Source organism: Neolamprologus multifasciatus, chromosome 7 (assembly GCF_963576455.1).
Source record: "Neolamprologus multifasciatus chromosome 7, fNeoMul1.2, whole genome shotgun sequence".
In the NCBI taxonomy this organism is placed as follows: domain Eukaryota; kingdom Metazoa; phylum Chordata; class Actinopteri; order Cichliformes; family Cichlidae; genus Neolamprologus; species Neolamprologus multifasciatus.
The window spans coordinates 2,639,245-2,659,686 of record NC_140445.1 but is presented as its reverse complement, the minus strand read 5'-3'; the positions used below and the strand labels follow the sequence as shown (position 1 = coordinate 2,659,686).

The following is a 20,442-nucleotide window of genomic DNA, read 5'->3' as shown; positions in this document are numbered from 1 at the left end:
TAAAGATTTCTCCTGGTGTTATCACAGATGTACTGTTGAGCCATGCCTGACTGGCCAAGTGAAGCCCAGCTGTAAAGTTACAGCAGTGCAAAGTGTCACTGGAATTTGCCTTCATTCAGATGGTGATGCTAAAAAAGTTCACTGACACTGAATCTGACACTTCTGCAGTGGCAGCTACAAGAATACAGATTAAAACACACAGTCTGGTGCAGAGTCGGTGCTGAACATACTGAGTAACCTTTAATGTTGAACTGCATGCAGTTTATTTGCCGCTGTCACTGTAAAATAAATATATTTGCCCCCTTTTATGTGAGTGCACGCAGAGCCTGAACCTGGGTTAACAAAAAGTTAATAACCACATGATACCTGTGACCTCTGACCGGTGTTTAGAGTTTGAAAAACAACTGGTTTCTCTGATTAGTTTAATCACAAAGTTGAACTCAAATGCAACCTTGGATAGCCAAGTTACAGCTAACTGCCTCCAGCTTGCATAGCTCGTACTGCAGGAAGTTGTCAGCCTGGCAAATTTACAAGGCTGATCAAACTTGTGAGTTTGGATGAATTAGCTCAAGTTATCCAGTCGTGACAGAAGTTTTCTGCTTTAGCTAGCACTTCATCTGCATTAGAATCCATGCAAACACTGAAAGAAGAAAAGTGGATTTATGGAGTGCCATGTCTGTGTCTATCATGGCTCATCCTCAGCGTCGTGGCTTTACCAGGGAGTCAGCCTTTACTGCTAGCCCCTCTGCAGCCCTCGCGTCCCAAAACTGAGTAAAACCTGAGTCTGTAGCAGGAGGCCCTGCAACCACTCGGATGAATAAATTGACTCCAGTCTGTTTATTTTTTGTTTTTCTTCAACCAAATCTCCTTTGTGCCGTTTGTCTCCTGCTTGCCGTGTGCTCTCAGGAACTGCGTGTCAGCCACCAGCAAAAGTCTGGTTTGTAAACAGTTTTTAAAAATCATACACAAACATTAGAGAAGTCTGTTCTGACACAATTCAGTGCTGTTGGTCATGGAAAAAGGAGAACGCCGCCAATTTCACAGCAAAAAGCTGCAGCACGACCCGTCTGAGTTGACTGACCGATGGATACTACTTGTTGTGTTTTGAGTAGGGCTGCCACAAACGGTTATTTTGATAGTCGACTAGTCACCGATTAGTTTTGCGATTAGTCGACTAATCAGATCATCATCCATTGGACGTAAAACGTACAGCTTATTGCACCAGCAGCATCTGCTCTTATATAACTGTCATTAGCTTACAGCTTTAAGTGTTTAAGGTATGTGCTAACCAGTGTGGGGTAAGTTACTTTAAAATAGTAACTTAGTTACATTACTAGTTACTTCTATCAAAAGTAACTCAGTTACTTCAAGTTACTTTCAAAGTAACTAGTTACTAGGGAAAGTAACTTTGGTTTTACTCAGAATTCTCTTGTTAATGTGTTGCTTCCATAACTTTGCCAGTCTTCTAGCTTGCTTACTTGCCAAAGTGCACTGTGCCACCTACCAATAGAAAGGAAAAGATAATGTGCATATTTCCACGAGAGAAATCCCATGCCTGGACCGTCATTGACTGCCGCCATGATTCTAGCCTACGTCACAGCGTCATGTGCGCCTTTTACATCCAACACAAAAACTGCAGTCGTGGTGCTTTGATTGTACTCAGAACTCTGAAATTCTGCCTTCTGAATAGGAAGATGTAGGTAACACCAGACTGCAGATGAGCTGCATACAGGGCTGGACGGGGACAAAAAAATCGGCCCGGGCGTTTTGACTAGAGACCGGCCGCCATTATAGGAAAAATCATAAAGCCTTTGAATGAAAACAAACGCTGTTGTGACAGTGATGTTCACTGTTTTGATGGTATATATGCATCAATCTATCAATCGTTTGTTGTAAGATTCAGATAATTATTTTTTAAAAGCTAGACATTTTAAATGAGAATAAGAAAGAAAAGTATTTCTTTGTGCCCCCCTCTCCCTGTTAATGCCCTACCTGCCCCCCTGGCAAAACTTTGCATCTTCAGGTGCGGATCGCACCTGCACAGTTACCAGCTGTCAGCTACTTAGAAAAGGATCCTGGGGTTATCTGTCTCTCAGAAACAGTTCATAACTTCCCTTCAACTCATTCATGTCACCTAAAAGGTAAACCTGTTTCTCCATCACCTGTTCAGCTCTGATGATTCAGTAAGGACGTCTCCTGGTTTCATCTTCATGTTTCCCTCTCACCAGATAACCAAACCATCATGACCAGCAGCTTTACAGCTGTGGCTCCAGCAAACATCAGCTGATACTAGAAATTAATATTAAATAAATTCTAACAACAGCTGATCAAGCTTAAACGTGCTGCTGTTGTTTAACGCGATATCGGCTGGTTTCCGGTTTCTGGCGCAAAGTGGGCGATAAACAAACAAGAGAGCCGATCAGCTGATCATTGATCAGTTTTCATGATTGAAGTAGAAACAGGAGAGGGAGGGGGAGAATGAAAGAAGAAGAGGCAGCTGTGCAGCAAAGACACAGAATAACTCCAGCTTTGTGTCTTTTTCATTGTAGCTGAATTACGGGACAAACTGTTCCTTTTCACCTCAATAAGAAACGCGTAATATTTTCTCTGAATACCAGACGGGATGGTTGGCAACTCTAATAACTTAACAAAATAAAGTTCAACATCATTAACTTCATAGCACCCACCCAGCTGTATAGAAACTCCGTCATGCTAGCTAGTACGCAGTACGGAAAAAGTCAGAATAACGAAAATAAACTCCACCTAAACTTGGTTTATATCTGACCCAGAGACTGCAGGTCATAACTTCTTACCTGAAGTTCAGTTCACACTTGGACCGGCGGCCGCCTCGGGTCTCTTTTCCTTCTGCGTCCCCTTTCTCTCATCCACCTGCTGCCTCCACCACTTGCTAATGTTACAGAATCTGTGGAAGCTCCGCGATAGCCACCACACGAAGTAACGAGTAACGACCCTATCTAAATCCCAGTAACGACTAACGCGTTCCTGATTTTGGCATAATAACTAGTTACCGTGCTCGTTACCACAATAATAACGTAGTTACTGTAACGCGTTACTTAATAACGCGTTAGTCCCAACACTGGTGCTAACTAAAAATAAAGACAAGATGATAGTTTATTAAATTTTAATGAAAGTTGCAGATTGTTTCGGTGAAGTTTAATAAACTCCTTGCTATCTAAAATATAACAGGACACCGGAGTAAATTCTCGAGCATCTCACACTTCTGATAATCAGCTGTCTGCTTGACGTTTATTCTAGGGGTGCAACGATACACAAAATTCACGGTTCGGTTCGATACTTTGGTGTCACGGTTCGATATTTTTTCGATACAAAAAAATGTTCATGCCTTTTTATTAATTTGTCATTTATTAAATTTTCACGGCACATTCTGCACCAAATCTCTGTGCGTTCATCATTTGTTTGAAGCCAGCTCACCTCCTGCAACCACTTTTCCGAGAATACGCGCTTCTTTTGTGGTTCGGACTCCTTCTGACATTTCTTTGGAGGTGGAGGAACATCACAGTAACTGCTTAAAGGAGCTTCTTCGACATCTTTAAGAGTTCTAAACAAATGTCTGTCCTCCTCCTGAAAATCTTATGTACGCAAACACGAGTTGCAACTTCTTATCTTGTGCGCGTTTTTATTTTGACAGCGAATGCGCACCTGCGGACCACTTATGTGCAGCCCTGGTTATTTAGCTCGTCCTATTGCAGCCACAGAAATTCGTTTGTCCATGAAACCATAAAGCTGCACTTTCTTTTTGCCTTATAGTCTGATTTGTCATAACTTTTCCGTTTTGTCACTTCTTCACCCTGACCTGTCTTATTTGGCTCAGCAGAACTAAAATATATATCCTGCTGCTTTTACACAGACACTCACATAACGCTCAGCGATTCTCTGCGCGATCAACCTCTCACATGTTTAAGCTGCGGGAGATTTCACTTGTCATGTTTGCATAGTAAGCTAACGATTGATAAGACGATGTCAGAGGAATTGGTGCAAATTATCATCACTCACCAATCAGTACTGTCGCTCTCTATACACAGTTCACGCGATTGCAAAGTGAAAGCAAAAAACAAGCGCAAATTCAAACGCGATTTCAGTATGTCACATATTGACAGTGGCCGATGCCAATGACATAATTACCCAGCTACATTTCCGAAAGAATGCAAAAGCATTGACATATATTTTTCCTTCCTACGATAGGCCGACGGGCAGGGCAGAGATAGATTTTGGTAGCCCGACTGGAAAAAAGCCCCAGGACGTCGGGCTAGCGATTTTGCGAGCCCTGTATCTGATTGAGGAATCACTCATCTTTGGAAAAGAGAGTTTATTATGGAGAAATGTCTCTTTCCAAAATAAAAGCTATACTATACGCTTCTTCTGGGCTATATTCTCAGCAGCATATTAAACATATCAGGTCCCCATAAGGAGAATCATGTGCTAACGGCTGTCTAAATGACTCGGCTAAAGTTTGTAGCATGCTGCTTGTTTTTGTCTGCATCCACTTGTCTTTGCACAAGGATGATGTCAGAGTAAATGTGCAGTCATATTGGTTGTGTTCCCACTAGTGCTGTCAGCGTTAATCTGAAATGACGTTAACGTCACAACACGGAAAATCTCCGTTAACGAGCTACCGCGGATCGCCTCATGAGTGGGGCTGGAAGACATTAACGAGCTAACTGCGCTAACACACTAGTTCCCACCAATTGAGCATTGCTGGCACAGCCAACATACTGTTTTACTTTTGTCCATGACGCGCTTACCTTCAGGGTCATACGTCACATGAAAACCAAAATAGTTCCAAACGCCAGATCTGAATGAGGGTGGGGGAGGTTCAATTTGCCATGTTGCAACTAGCCTAGCTTCTGTCTCGCTAGCTTGCCCTGCGCTCAGTGAATCTGTGTTCGACTACTCCGCCTAGGCTGCACTGTCGAGCGCAGATCCACTGAGCGCTCAACACAGACAGCATCGTCAGAAGGAAAGTTGATAAAATAAATTAAAAATGTTGTATTGTTCGATACATATGCATACCGAACCGAAAGCACTGTATCGAACGGTTCGATATCGATACAAGTATTGTTGCACCCCTAGTTTATTCAGCTGTGTAAAAACTATAACTTTAATCTCAGCCAAACCGATTTACTCAGGAACAAATAAAATACTGAAAAAAGCCAAACAATAACATTTTTAAGTTGTCTAAGTGACTTATATATCATGTTTAACCTGAGTTAAACAGCTGGCATCCTTGTACATGCAGTGCTGCCATCTTCTGTTTCAGTCCGTTATTACACTCTTAAATCCTACTACTTATTCCTGCGTCTTTTGGGATCTTACAAAGCTTCAAACGACGCGTCGACTATTAAATCAGTCGTCGACGATTTTGATAGTCGACATAATCGTGACTAATCGACTAATCGTGGCAGCCCTAGTTTTGAGCTGCTGTTAAACGAGCGGACACATTTCCAGTTTTGGCATCATTCTGAAAAGCTCATCTGGAGGAAGGTTTGAAGTGTGGATGCAGTTGTGAAAAGAGGTTGTTGTTGAGATGGCGCGATAGCCGGAGTGAAGTAGACTGAGACTGATGCATTACACCGAGGGATGAGAGTGTCACTGGATGGCCTGTCTGGCACCCAAGGTGCTGCTCTGCAGGATGGGGCGTGATGACACTGCACGTTACAAAATGTGACATTTCTCAACTGGAATCTCCCAAAACTCCCAGTGACACAATGATTCCACTACAGCCAAGTATTGAACTCTGCGGACTGCTGTGCTGCACAGAGCTGTCAGCAACAGCAATCAGCTTTGTGCCGGAGAAGCAGATTTAGGTTGAATGTCTGCTTATACAGTGGGGCAAAAACGTATTTAGTCAGCCACCGATTGTGCAAGTTCCCCCACTTAAAATGATGACAGAGGTCAGTAATTTGCACCAGAGGTACACTTCAACTGTGAGAGACAGAATGTGAAAAAAAAATCCATGAATTCACATGGTAGGATTTGTAAAGAATTTATTCGTAAATCAGGGTGGAAAATAAGTATTTGGTCAATAACAAAAATACAACTCAATACTTTGTAACATAACCTTTGTTGGCAATAACAGAGGTCAAACGTTTACTATAGGTCTTTACCAGGTTTGCACACACAGTAGCTGGTATTTTGGCCCATTCCTCCATGCAGATCTTCTCAAGAGCAGTGATGTTTTGGGGCTGTCGCTGAGCAACACGGACTTTCAACTCCCGCCACAGATTTTCTATGGGGTTGAGGTCTGGAGACTGGCTAGGCCACTCCAGGACTTTCAAATGCTTCTTACGGAGCCACTCCTTTGTTGCCCGGGCGGTGTGTTTTGGATCATTGTCATGTTGGAAGACCCAGCCTCGTTTCATCTTCAAAGTTCTCACTGATGGAAGGAGGTTTTGGCTCAAAATCTCACGATACTTGGCCCCATTCATTCTGTCCTTAACACGGATCAGTCGTCCTGTCCCCTTGGCAGAAAAACAGCCCCATAGCATGATGTTTCCACCCCCATGCTTCACAGTAGGTATGGTGTTCTTGGGATGCAACTCAGTATTCTTCTTCCTCCAAACACGACGAGTTGAGTTTATACCAAAAAGTTCTACTTTGGTTTCATCTGACCACATGACATTCTCCCAATCCTCTGCTGTATCATCCATGTGCTCTCTGGCAAACTTCAGACGGGCCTGGACATGCACTGGCTTCAGCAGCGGAACACGTCTGGCACTGCGGGATTTGATTCCCTGCCGTTGTAGTGTGTTACTGATGGTGACCTTTGTTACTTTGGTCCCAGCTCTCTGCAGGTCATTCACCAGGTCCCCCCGTGTGGTTCTGGGATCTTTGCTCACCGTTCTCATGATCATTTTGACCCCACGGGATGAGATCTTGCGTGGCGCCCCAGATCGAGGGAGATTATCAGTGGTCTTGTATGTCTTCCATTTTCTGATGATTGCTCCCACAGTTGATTTTTTCACACCAAGCTGCTTGCCTATTGTAGATTCACTCTTCCCAGTCTGGTGCAGGTCTACAATTCTTTTCCTGGTGTCCTTCGAAAGCTCTTTGGTCTTGGCCATGGCGGAGTTTGGAGTCTGACTGGTTGAGGCTGTGGACAGGTGTCTTTTATACAGATGATGAGGTCAAACAGGTGCCATTCATACAGGTAACGAGTGGGGGACAGAAAAGCTTCTTACAGAAGACGTTACAGGTCTGTGAGAGCCAGGGATTTTCCTTGTTTGAGGTGACCAAATACTTATTTTCCACCCTGATTTACGAATAAATTCTTTACAAATCCTACCATGTGTATTCATGGATTTTTTTTTCACATTCTGTCTCTCACAGTTGAAGTGTACCTCTGGTGCAAATTACTGACCTCTGTCATCATTTTAAGTGGGGGAACTTGCACAATCGGTGGCTGACTAAATACTTTTTTGCCCCACTGTATATGAGGTGTAGATGCTTTTCCGTGGCTTTGGCTTTAAAGATGATCAAAGTTCAGATTGGTTTGAATGCTTGTTTTTAATAATGTACCATAGAAATCCCAGACCGCCTATGAAGTAAGAAACAGTCATCAAACACGAGTCGACGTGCGTTACGTCTGACTGTCAGCAGTTATTCTTACTGCACGTTTAATCCTAGTCACTGAAAGTTACCAACACTGACAGTGGAGCAGAGACACGACCACGAAGCACACTTACAAGTCATCAATCTGCAGCAAAATGCTGAAAAGTGCAAAACATCAAGTGCAGGTCAGAGGAAACTGGAGGACTTATCGTTAATGTGCAGCGAGGTCGCCTAACAAATGACAATGTTGGCTTACCAAAAAGCAGCTGTTTGACACATTACTGTAGCTGGGCATGCCACGATGTGTTAGTGGGAACCAGTACGTTCATACCTAATAGTTTGATTATGACTGTTTTAAAAAAATTGTTAAATACTTGCTTAATTTGCTCACACGGCAACGGCAGATGGTTGATTTAAAATGGTAACGTCATGTTTTTGACCCGGACTGAAATGTTAGCGTGGCTGCAGAGTAGCTTACTCATGTTACTGCAACATTACAAACATTTTATCCTGTGTAGCAAATAGGGCTGTTTGATATAACGATATATATCGGATGACGATATAAAAACATCTATCGTTTCATTTTACGCTATCGTTTGTTTCGTGATGTCGCAAAATATTTTTTTCATTGTTTTGATGGTCGCTGTAGTGGTTATATTAATTTATTAAAGTTCTCTCTTTCTCTTATGTTTAATATAACCACACTACGGACGGACAAGCGCCTGTTTTTATGTGTTGTCGTTAGCAACAACGACGGTAACAGCATCGCGTGTCCGCTTGTTTATGTTCCACATAAACCTTTCACAATAAAGCTCAAGATCCTGTTGAGACTTTTCAAAATAAACTGAATCACGTGAAAGAGCAGATTATTTACGGATGAGAAGTAAAAAAAAGAGACGCCAGGTGCTAAAAAATCAACCTTAGACTCAAACGTTAGAACAGGCTGTTCCCCGCAGCACGCCGTGTAATAAATACTCACAAAGAAAACGGCGCCGTTACAACTTATGTCTAAAAATGTATCGTTTCATGCATCGGTTAAAACACTCGACTCCAGCTACACGACGCGCAGCTGGAAACACTTCACGCAAGTTGAGATTCACAGAATTTACAGAAAATGTTACATTTTTGTGATTTTATATCGTTATGGGACGATAGATGTCTTATATCGGGATATTTCACACGGCAGCCGTCTCAAAAAACAGTAACGTGTATTTCAAAATAACAATGCAGAGTTCCTTCATCCCAGAGTCTTACTGCTCTAATCGACCAATCACTGCAGAGCTTCAAGTCGCAATCTTCCTGCATTTGCAGGCATCACCCAAGAGCAGCTGTACCACCTGATTGTTTCCACCAAGGTGGTAAAAACATCAGCAACACAAATGGGTCAAAGAAACTTCCATAACAAATAACCTTTTGATATATTTGTGAATACTGTGCACGTAGTTCTACCCGCAGCTAATATGCAGACCAGGTCCTTGGTTAGGCTGAATAACCAATCAGTACCAATATGAGATCAAACAGTTGGAAACAGCAGCAAAATGTCTGAAGATGTAAGCATCAAATGAACACTTTGTTCCAGATCTGTGGACTTCAACAGACGACCGAACCAACCGCTTTTACATTGTGATGACTTGCAGTCTGCATTGACAGCTCCCCTTGTGGTTACACCTTTACGCCTGAGTTATCTGACTGAATTGGGAGCAGAGCCATTCACACATCTAAACGTCAACTTAAAATAAAAGACTGCTTGTAGTTACTTGCAGTACTTTTTCCCCTTCAGCCATAAAAGGCCGATGGGGTATTGTAGTCGCTCCTTTTCTGGATTATCGAGGATGCGTAACGACGTGATGGCTCTACTTGTTGCCGCTGTGTGCTCTGAGGCGCTCAGAGTAATGAAGAGTCCTTTTGGCCTTTCCTCACCTGGTTGTTTCCAGTCACTGTGTTTGGAGCTGATGAAAGCAACAAAACAAGTTTAGTTTATTAGCTCATCAGTGTGAAAGATGAATCTCAGTGTTCATCAGGAGACGTCTGCTGGTCCTCCAGTGACCCGTTTAATTTGAGGTTTCATGTTAGGCGCACGCTTAACTACTAGTTTATGTTTCCTTGTGTTTTTTAATGTGTATATTTAAGCTTTGTAGTTTTGTTTTTTGGACATGACAATTAGAGACGTTATAAAAGAGTATTTTAATCTAACCCTACCCTGAAAGTACTCACCGCTGACCTGGTTGGTGTTCAGAGGGTGCATTATGAATTTTTGTAATACCCACCACCACCCAAACCCCCTGCAAGATGGGATACTTGTTTCCTTTATCCTCTTCAATAAGATCAGGGAGGATACAGAAATGGCCTCATGCAGTGTAGATATTATATTTTCAAATGTATTGCCAGTAAAATCTTTCCCCGCTGTGTGTTGTAGGCTGCTGCACATCCTTCCGTTCACCCCGTGGCCCCTGCTGCAGTACATAAAGGCTCCAGCTGAACCTGCATATGCATATTTTCTTGCACACATACAGACGTACGTTACATTTAACCAACCAGAGGGACTAAACTGGTGCCGGTGAGCCTTTTTGACCCCACCAGCGCCTGCTTTGGGACCTGTGTTGTGTTTTCAGACTGGTTGATGTTGGACTTATCCAAGGATTGCTGTGTTTGCTGTCCAGACTTCTTCGCACACGCCTTTCTCTGCAGAAAGGATTGAACTGCTACTTCTCTCCATCTCAAATGTTTTTGACCTTTTCGTGTCCGCGACCTGAGCGCGGCACGATGACCGCTTCCCTGCAGGGGCCGACAGGCTCCTCCAACTATGTCTGAGGCAAATATTCATGTGTTAACATGTTACTGAGAATAATTAGCGTGGGCTTCGATGAAAGAAAAGAGTTGCTAATGCTGATTTCCACCTTTATTGGCACCAGTTGGACTAATTGTTGCTCTATTTCAAGTATGTAGTTATTAAAATGCAGTTTAATGAGAGCAGTTGCTGTTTGTAGCTCACATTCCAGTTATGCATGAATGACTTTAACTTCAGATTTCCCAAACTCATCGACTTGCACGTCCCCAGCACAGCTGCACGTTGGTGTTTCGGCTTCCTCTGCTTCCAGAGGGGAGGGGCTGAGCATTTATCCACAGGAGGCTTGGAGTGAAGTGATGTTTACATACAGTAAGACGAATAAAACTGTCGCATCGGCATCAAAGAAAAGCCGTGTGAATGTGGCTTTAATGAGGAAAAGGGATAATGTGTCGAAACTTAATCACCTGATTCAGGAAACGATTAAAATGTGAAGGAGTTTGATTTTAAAAGCACTTCTGAAGTTTGCAGTGTGGGGTGTGATTTGGAAAGTCTGTTGTAGAGAAACTCTTTTTAAAGAAATGATGCACATTTATAATTTTTGAATGCTTGTGTGTGTTTTTGAGGCATTCAGAGGTGAGGTTGTGTTGGATGTTCAGACGGACTCGGAGGAGGAGGAGCGCTGCAGTGTTTAGGTTGGGTTTTACTAGCTGCAGGCACTCGGGTTGCTTTTCTCCTCATGTGGATGTTTTCCTGGACACCAGGTCACAGGGACTGCACACTCACATTATCCAGGTTATTTTGTATCTTCATAGAGTTTTAAACCTTATTTTGACTCCTTCCTCCCTTCACAGCTACACATATTGAATATTTGTCTTTTCTCTGGAAGCTGAGTCTTCAGTGCTGGGACGAGAATCAGTTGGGTCCACTTTCTTTTCTTCTTTAGATTAATTTCCTGCAGATTTGGTGGAAACCAGTAGCTCTTTAAATCCCAGAAATCCTCAGTGCAGGTCAACGTGAGCTACACTTCAGAATCATTTACACTTCAGTTTACTGGTTGTATCTTTTTTTTCCTTTTTTGTATCCTCCCAAAACATGTGACATTTTTTGGGGGAGAATTTACTACTGCCTACAATTTCTGACAATTACATAAAGACTCGCCTCTGTAACGTTTACATAATTAATAAAAATGTCAGAATGTGTTTTGTAAAGACGACTAAGGCGTCGATTTAATGTAAATGATTTATTGTCCACTGGGTCACGGTTTTATTGAACTGCTGTACTGTGAAACTTTAGAAATGATGAATGTGTTGGACAAATTAGACAATAAAGAGAAGAAATGTTGATTTGTTTTGTTTCCTTTTCTTTTTTGTCCCTGTAGAGGGAAAAATTAATTTCAACTGAAATGGTCAAAATGCGTTTGATGACTTTGAGCCTGGCAATGATGTCATCTTTTATCTTAAGTGTGCCGGACGAGTGAACCTTCCCTTTCTGTCAGTGTAAAGATGTTTGACTGTATTAATACAACATGTTGAAATTGTTGAAGTAAAATTTCAAAAGCTCCAAAATGTATAAAATTTCAGGAGAAGCTGTAAAACTTGCAGTTCCTCTGATGACCACCGGGAGCAAGTCAGTTTCACATGTTCAAGTATCCAAGTTTACAACATTAATAAGTACGTTTGCAGCCTGATAGAAAATAACCTCTCTGGAGTTCACGCGTCTGTACAAACTCTAAGGATTCTTTTTTAATTCACTCATTTAGAAGCCTTACTGGCGCGTCGTCTTAAGCAGGTGTCTGCTCGGCCTCACCAAACAGCTTCTTTACCACATTTATGCTGTTTTTGCTTCTATATCACTAATGTAGCTGTGTGCTACAGACTATCCACAATGTTCGTGCTACGTTTCAGTTTCAATGGCTTAAATTCCAGTAATTCTGGACATTTTCTTTTTTTTCGGTCTGGCAACTTTTTTGTAATCAGAACATTTTTTCCAAGACGAGCCCGATAAATTCTCTATAGGCTCCTCTTGCTACAGTTGGCTGAGAAATTTGTTTAACTGGTTAAATATTAACTCAAAAATAATTACAGGAATTTTTCTTTCTTTTTTTTAAGTACAGCAACAAATTAAACTTCTGGGATATTAATCTGGTCAGTTAAGGGGCTTAATCAGTTTCAGCTGCTTCAAAGTTAATGAAGATAACAATGACACAGCCCTGAAACATGGCTGGTTTTCCAGGCGGAGGACACTGATGTTTTTCACTAGTTTTTTGCAGTTGTATAAGGCCAGTGCCACTGCAGTTAGCATGAGGTGTAGGTAGGTATCAGGATGAAAAATACTTGGAGCTATTTTCGGGCCGTGCACTGGGTCCTGGCTGAGGCCCAACAATGCCCGGCCTCACAGGAGAGAGTATGCAGGCAGTTTGTGGAGCGTGAAGGAATTAAAACCGTTGACTGGCCCCCACTCTCCTTGTCCTTAATCCAATAAAACACCTCTGAGACCTTATCAGTCAGTCCAACACTGTCAGGTTGCACCTCAGCTCAGTGATGCCCTGGTCCACACCTGAGACGTGATCCCCCAGGATACCATACGTCTCCTTACTAGGAGCCACACCCTGGCATGCAAGCATGTCAGCGCTATTTTGAGCTGCTGCAATTGCATGTTGGCAAAATGGACTAAACTACCTACCACATGTTTTTTTTACTTTGAATTCTGGGCCCTCTGTAGGTTGATCATTTTCATTTCCATCAGATGATGTGCCATCTGCTCATCCCTAACACATTATCGAGTCCATATCAGTAAAGAGGGCCAGCATGGTTTATTTTTTCATCTCCTAAAATGTTCCTTTAACTTCTTTAAGCAGTGTTCAAGAGTTCAAAGTGTAGCTGAAAGATCAGCGTGTTTTCATACATCTGGTCTATTGATTATCGTGCAGGAGAGTTTCCTGCTTTTGCAATTTAAAAAAGAAGCCATATGGAGGTCGGTAACCTCTAATTAGTGATCCGTGAATCAGGGATACATCCTGGAAGATGTCTGGTCTTTATTAACCGAGGGAAACAAAACTCACCCAACCGGAGTTGACGTGTTTTTAAGTCGCTCGGTTGTTCGGGCGTCTGTGTGAGGATGAACCCTGGATCGAGCAGGAGGATGTGATGGGCACATGGCTGAATAACAGCAGAAGCCTGTAAACTCGAGGAAAAAACAACATGCCACTCCGAATCAGTCAGAGGCCGCTGCAGCACCCAGCATGCCCTCCATCCTCGCTCCGTGTTTTTTTTTGTCCCGTTTCCAGTTCATTTACAGGGTCGACCCAGGACAAGTGGCTCATCACTGACGCTGCTGCGTGAACCGGAGCGCATGCACTCGCTTTAACAGTTTTCTCTCTCGCCGGTGTTCTGCTGTTTTCTCACTGAAGGTGTGGAGAACATTAAGATCAGAGCAGCAGTGTTACACACGTCTGAAGAAGTTTAAACCTTTTGGGATTTTGTTCCCATGAAGAGCAAACAAACACGACTGATGTGCGTCAGCATGAATGTAGCTGAAACTAAAAGGCTAAAAAGGGAGACGTTAGTGCTTTTCCTTTTTCTGCACCCTTCCCTGGTTAACTAACATTGTTGGTGGTGGAATAACTAAAGTATGTGTGAGAGAAAACAAAGTGAAATTATTTATTTTAAAGTGTCCGGATTAAAGAAAGTAAAGTATAAACCAGGGTCGAATGTCAGAGGCTTTCAGAAAGGACCAAGAAAAGAGAGGACTGTGCATGTCGAGGGCTGGATGTTACGGGACTACTCTTCTTCTTTTAGCTGCTCACCTTCCTCTTCCTCAGCCTATCCCAGCTTCCTCGTCCATCACGCTCTGCACGGTCTCCTTCACCGCATCCATAAATCTTCTCTGAGGTCTTCCTCTTTTTGTCCTCCTCCCCTGGCAGCTCCATCTTCAACCACTGTCCCTCCTCTGCACATCTCAGCTTTGCCTCTCTAACTTTGTCTCCAAACTGCTCGGCCTGAGCCGTCCCTCTGATATTCTCATTTCTAATCTGCTCACTTCCGCTATAAAGAATAAAAAAATCAGGACATGAATCTGCAACTCAACAAGACAACAGGGGCAGCGAGCTCCTCGGCTCCTTGATGAAACAATTTGAAAAGAAATATAAATATGTTTTAAGAAGAGTTTTAAACGCAGAAAGAGAAGAGGCCTAACGTGCACGGGCAGATCGTTCCACAACTTTGGAGCAGCTACAGCAGAAGCACGGTCACCTCTAAATTTATACTTAGTTTTTGGTAATGTGCTCAGACTTGACGTGCTGCAGCATTTTGCACAACCTGCAGACGCCTAATGGACGCATCTCTAACCCCACAATACAGTATGTTACAATAATCCAGCCTAGATGTAACAACGGCATGGATTACTGTCTCAAAAAGCTGCTTTGATAAGATGAGCTTTATTTTGCTTATTGCCTCAAATGAAAAAAGCGAAATTTTACAACAGCTTTGGCCTGGCTTCAAGTTTATATTAGAGATGGACCGATCCGATATTACGTATCGGTATCGGTCCGATACTGACGTAAATTACTGGATCGGATATCGGAGAGAAATAAAAAATGTAATCCGATCCATTAAATATCAAAAAAGCACCTCACAAAACTTGCGACACGGCGTAACTCGGCTCATAACCGTAGCACCTCGGAGCAGTGTGGTCACGTGATAGAGCGGCTGTGCGTATTTGTAGCCTCACCAGTGTTGCCAACTTAGCAACTTTGTCGCTATATTTAGGGAGTTTTCAGACCCCCTAGCGACTTTTTTTCTAAAAAAAGACATGAAAGACATTACAAAAAACAATAATTGCTAAAAGAAATTTAATTTGTAGTTCTAAATAAACTCTAAATGCATTTTGGACGTTTTTTGCTCACTTTATGTCTCGTCCACGATGTTATTTCTCTCTCCAGCAGCGTAGGTTACAATTACATTAGCATGACCAATTTTGCAAATTAGGTGATGACGTCATTTAGCGACTTCTAGCGACTTTTAGGACAACCAATAGCGATTTTCCTTACTGAGGATTTGGCAACACTGAGCCTCACCAGCATTTCATCTCCGAGGAAGTTTTCCCAGAGAGAAGTAAAGCAAGTGTGTAAGTTCATCTCTGAATGTTTGTAAAGCGTTCCCACGTTAAGCTTAACAACCGATATATGGAGCGACTGCCTCTTCTTGCTGCTACTTCAATCATAAACTGATCAATGATCAGCTGATCGTCTCTCTTGTTTGTTTTTGGCCCACTTTGCACCAGAAAGAGGAAACCAGCGGCTGAACAACAGCAGCACGTTTAAGCTTGATCAGCTGTTGTTAGAATTTATTTAATATTATTTCTACACCAGGATCTTTTTCTGCAGCTGGTAACTGTGCAGGGGCGGAGCTAGCAAAGTTTAGCCAGGGGGGCCGATAGGGCATGAACAGGGAAAAGGGGGCACAAAGACATACTTTTCTTTCTTATTCTCATTTAAAATGTCGAGCTTTTAATAAATAATTATCTGAATCTTACAAAGTTTTAATCTGATGTAAAATGTATAGAAGTCCATTACTGTATATAGTAACTGTTAAGTCTAATATACCCTAGTAAGCTAGACTACTATACCCTATTAGTTAGGTTGCTTAATATTTCTGCTAAGTACTCTTTAAAATACCAGAATAGGGAGGATGGAGCAGGTTTAACTTTATTAGATTGATCAGTTTTGCTGAACTATGAAATATTTTGGCCGCAGTGTATTTTTTACATACAGGTTTAACAGAATAGCTTTAGTGTTGTTATTTATTTAAACTTGAGTATGAACTTATACAAAATGCAGCAAGATATTAAAAAACTGTTTTATTGATTAAAAACACTATATTGGATTCATATCGGTATCGGCAGATATCCAAATTTATGATATCGGTATCGGACATAAAAAAGTGGTATCGTGCATCTCTAATTTATATACGTTCAGATTTCACCATAAAAATCCCAAACTTGAACAGGAGCCACAAAACAAGAATCCCAAAACATAACCAGGTCCAGGGACCGTCGCACCTCGAGTCAAAGTGCGATGGTCCCGAAGCAAAAGATTTTCTCGTGTGAATGTTTTACTGAGTAAAAACCCGCTGTGATACAAATCTGGGTCTAAGTGACTCCACCAAACGCGGCTGCTGTCACGAGATGTTCTCAGTCTGTTGTCACGCTGTAAACCGCTTTAACAATCCACATTTTGAACCAATGAGTTCATAATGGAGATGGTTAATATGAAGCGCTGGCGTACAGCCGTGTTTACGAGCCGCGCTGCAGCGCCCGTCCTGCTGCTGTGGAGCACGCTCCGGTGGAGACAGCGCGACTCTGCTCCCCTCATCTCAAAGCTGGCCGTCGATACGACACGAGCCTCTGCAGCGAGTAAACCGATATTAATCACTTCCACAGTATCGAGCATGCTGACAGCTGTTGTTGCACAGACACTGTTTATGGGCTGGTGACTTCTCTGACCCTGTTTTCCACACTGATGATATGTCAGGAGGGAAAAACCTGCCTCTCCAGCTAAACTATCAGCCCGTGGTGTCGCCCCATGAGTCAACGTGCGGTGTGTCGGTTTGTCAAAAATGGAAAGTTGCAGCGCTGCTTCGGTGAGGTCTCGCCGCTCTCACGAAAGGCAGAGCAGCGCTGCCAAGATCGAGGCTTGTTTTTAACTTCTGATATAAAATTTTAATTCCTCTCGTCTCAGCTGCTCCAGTGTTTAATCAGGAGCAGATGGGAAATTTGACACACGCCACCAAACTGCTTTTCTGGAACCGTTTATCCTGCTCAGCTCAGCACTATTGAAATAAATCTATTTATCCGGCATTTATCATTCAAACGTTTTTATCCTCAAAAATGCAAATGACGGTGTGAACTGGTGCTGTTCTGCTCTAGCTGAGCCCTCAGAGGGCTTTTACTAAAGCAAGCTCACCCATTCACGTCCCTGCCTGAAGTGCTTCTACACCACACGCTCTCGGGGATTCATCGGTGACGGTGTTTACAACAGGAACCAGGGATTGAACCACCGCCCTTTCACTTAGTACCTGCTCTACTTCCTGCACCACAGCCAAAAAACAAAAATCCCTGCAAATACTGTGGCGTGTTCTGGTTTATAGCACATCCTCTGACCATGAACGGGTTGGATGGGCTGTGATTTCATGTGCCCTTCAGAAGGAAGACTGTTTCCGACTTGACTCGAGGATAACAGGATCCTGTTTTGGCTTCCTGTTAAATCCAGAATTCAAAATCCTGCTCCTCACATACAAGGTCTTAAATAATCAGGCCCCATCTTATCTTAATGACCTTGTAGTACCATATCACCCTATTAGAGCACTTCGCTCTCGCTCTGCAGGCCTACTTGTTGTTCCTAGAGTATTTAAAAGTAGAATGGGAGGCAGAGCCTTCAGTTTTCAGGCCCCTCTTCTGTGGAACCAGCTTCCAGTTTGGATTCAGGAGACAGACACTATCTCTACTTTCAAGATTAGGCTTCAAACTTTCCTTTTTGCTAAAGCATATAGTTAGGGCTGGACCAGGTGACCCTGAATCCTCCCTTAGTTATGCTGCAATAGACGTAGGCTGCCGGGGGATTCCCATGATGCATTGAGTTTTTCCTTTCCAGTCACCTTTCTCACTCACTATGTATTAACAGACCTCTCTGTATTGAATCATATCTGTTATTAACCTCTGTCTCTCTTCCACAGCATGTCTTTATCCTGTCTTCCTTCTCTCACCCCAACCAATCACAGCAGATGGCCCCGCCCCTCCCTGAGCCTGGTTCTGCTGGAGGTTTCTTCCTGTTAAAAGGGAGTTTTTCCTTCCCACTGTCACCAAAGTGCTGCTCATAGGGGGTCATATGATTGTTGGTCTTTTCTCTGTATCTATGAAGCGCCTTGAGGCAACTTTTGTTGTGATTTGGCGCTATATAAATAAAATTGAATTGAATTGAATTGAATTGAATTGAATAAGAACGTTGGTGGGTGGATGATGAGTTGTGGACCATGAACTCCTCTGTAAGTGCTGCAGTCAGAGTCCAGACCTGACCTGACTGAGATGCTGTGTATAGATTAATGTCCCCAAACCTGAGTGAACTTAAGCAACAGGTCTCATCATGAACCAAATGATTGCCACTAAAAGTGGTTCATCTCCACTGCTGAAATATCTCCTTCGTTAAATTTCCTCATCTAATCTTTACCCCCACATTTCCATTCTGCCCGCTCCTCAGTCCAGACTGTGGCCCCTCGTCCCCCTAAAACAAAAGCCAGTCTTCTTCTTCTATTAGATTGACGTGAATCACCGGCAGAGCAAACGTGGCCGTTTTTGTCCTTTTCAGAAGGGAGAGAAAAGCAGGGAGCTAGAAGAGGAGATGGGGCCCAATGAGTTTCCCTTTGCTTAATTATAATTTGGCCTAATTGGGCCGTCAGCCGACAAGTTCATAACAAAAACTGTGGCGCACCGGCTCCCCGCCCCCTCCAGAGGCTACTACTACCCTACTCTCACTTTCCTCTGCTTCCTGGTCCAGTTCCAGTTATCCTTGGAAAAAACCTGTTTGCATGCGAAGTTTACATTCTCGAGCACGTCTGCGTGACGACATACAAGACAACAATGCCCTCTCGCAATCCGCTGTTTATTTAAGGGACACACTGTCTGGAATAATGGCTGGCAGATAAAGGGGCCACAGGGGGTCGAGCTGGTGCTTGTGAACGGGACAGAGAGTCACGCGAGGCCCGATGTAAATATGTGCAGGCCGCCCCACCCTAACATCAACTCAAATGCTTTGAAGTATTTGCATACTTCAGTTTGCTCACTTACAAAAGACATGAACTGTCTCTAAATGTTATGGTAGTTTCATTTAAATGGACGGAGGCAGAATATCGACCCAAAATGCTGAAAAGCACATTACATAAAGGTTTTCAGGCTTTCAGATCACGCCACGGTTCTGGCTCCCACAGAGTGCGTTCGTGTGGAAATCAGTTACAGATTCTCCAGATCTCAACTTGTTAGATGTAGAAAGCACACCTTTGCACCTTCCCACCACCACCTCCATCCCTCAGCCAGGACACTGAAGATGGTCATGGATGGGTGTTCTGGCATGAAGCACATTAGGGTCATGGAGTGGACTAACCCGTCTCCAGACCTCTATCCTTTCACAAATCTGTGGAAGAAGCTGAAAGGTTGAGTCGCCAAGCAGCAGCTAAGAAACCTGAAGGATTTAGAGTTTCTGTAAAGCACCAAACTCCCTCCTGAGATGTGTACCGACCTGCCCCCACTAAACACTGCGCTTGCCAACAATGGTTTTTCCAACAAGTGCTAAGACAGGTTTTCTTTATTGAACTGAGTGACATGAACAAAACTTTCGGTTGATATTCTGTCTGTAAATTAAAATGAAAAAATTTTCTTTTCTGCTCATTTTTTTTTGGTCTCTGGCAGTTTTGTTAACGGCGTTGACAATTAGATGAGAGTTAAGAGTAAGAGGGGAGAATAAGAAAGACACTGGACACAGGAAGTTACTTTTGTTTTTTAAGTTTTGCACTGACAAATCTAAATGAGAGGTTTTTGGACACAAACATTTGTGATGTCGAGCCAGTTAAAACGAATAAACCAGATGGGTGTGACGCCATCTTACGGAGCCCCGCAGGGGACATGGGAGAAAAAAAAATTAAGACGGACTTTTGCTAGATTTCGCAAAAAAAACTCGGGATTTCGCAAAACTTTTGCGAGATCTCGCAAACGTTTTAGCCGCATTCTTCGGACGCTGGCTCGAAGCCGACCGGGAGGTCGAGGCACGATGTGCCGGGAAAGCGGTGTTCCTCCCGGCTGTGGTAGGTCTCGACCTCCCGTTAGCTCGAAGCTAGCTCGAAGCTAGCTCGAAGCTAGCTCGAAGCTAGCTCGAAGCTAACGGAAGCTAGCTCGAAGCTTCGAGCTAATGGAAAGAATGCGGCTAAAACTTTCGCGAGATCTCGCAAAAGTTTTGCGAGATCCCGAGTTTGTTTTGCAAGATCTCGCAAAAAAGATCCCGAGTTAGTTTTGCGAGATCT

At 43.1% G+C, this 20,442-nt stretch overlaps 1 protein-coding gene across 2 annotated transcripts in view; it reads left to right on the top strand.

Annotated features, from left to right (window-relative positions):
• Positions 1 to 11,725, top strand: part of vps9d1 (VPS9 domain containing 1) — a 50,768-nt gene extending 39,043 nt beyond the window's left edge. For both annotated transcript variants that reach the window (XM_085165435.1, XM_085165433.1), the window contains one exon: positions 10,007 to 11,725. The gene's annotated coding sequence lies outside the window, so the exon portion shown is untranslated. The remainder of the gene's footprint in view (positions 1 to 10,006) is intronic.
• The last annotated feature ends 8,717 nt before the right edge of the window (positions 11,726 to 20,442 follow it).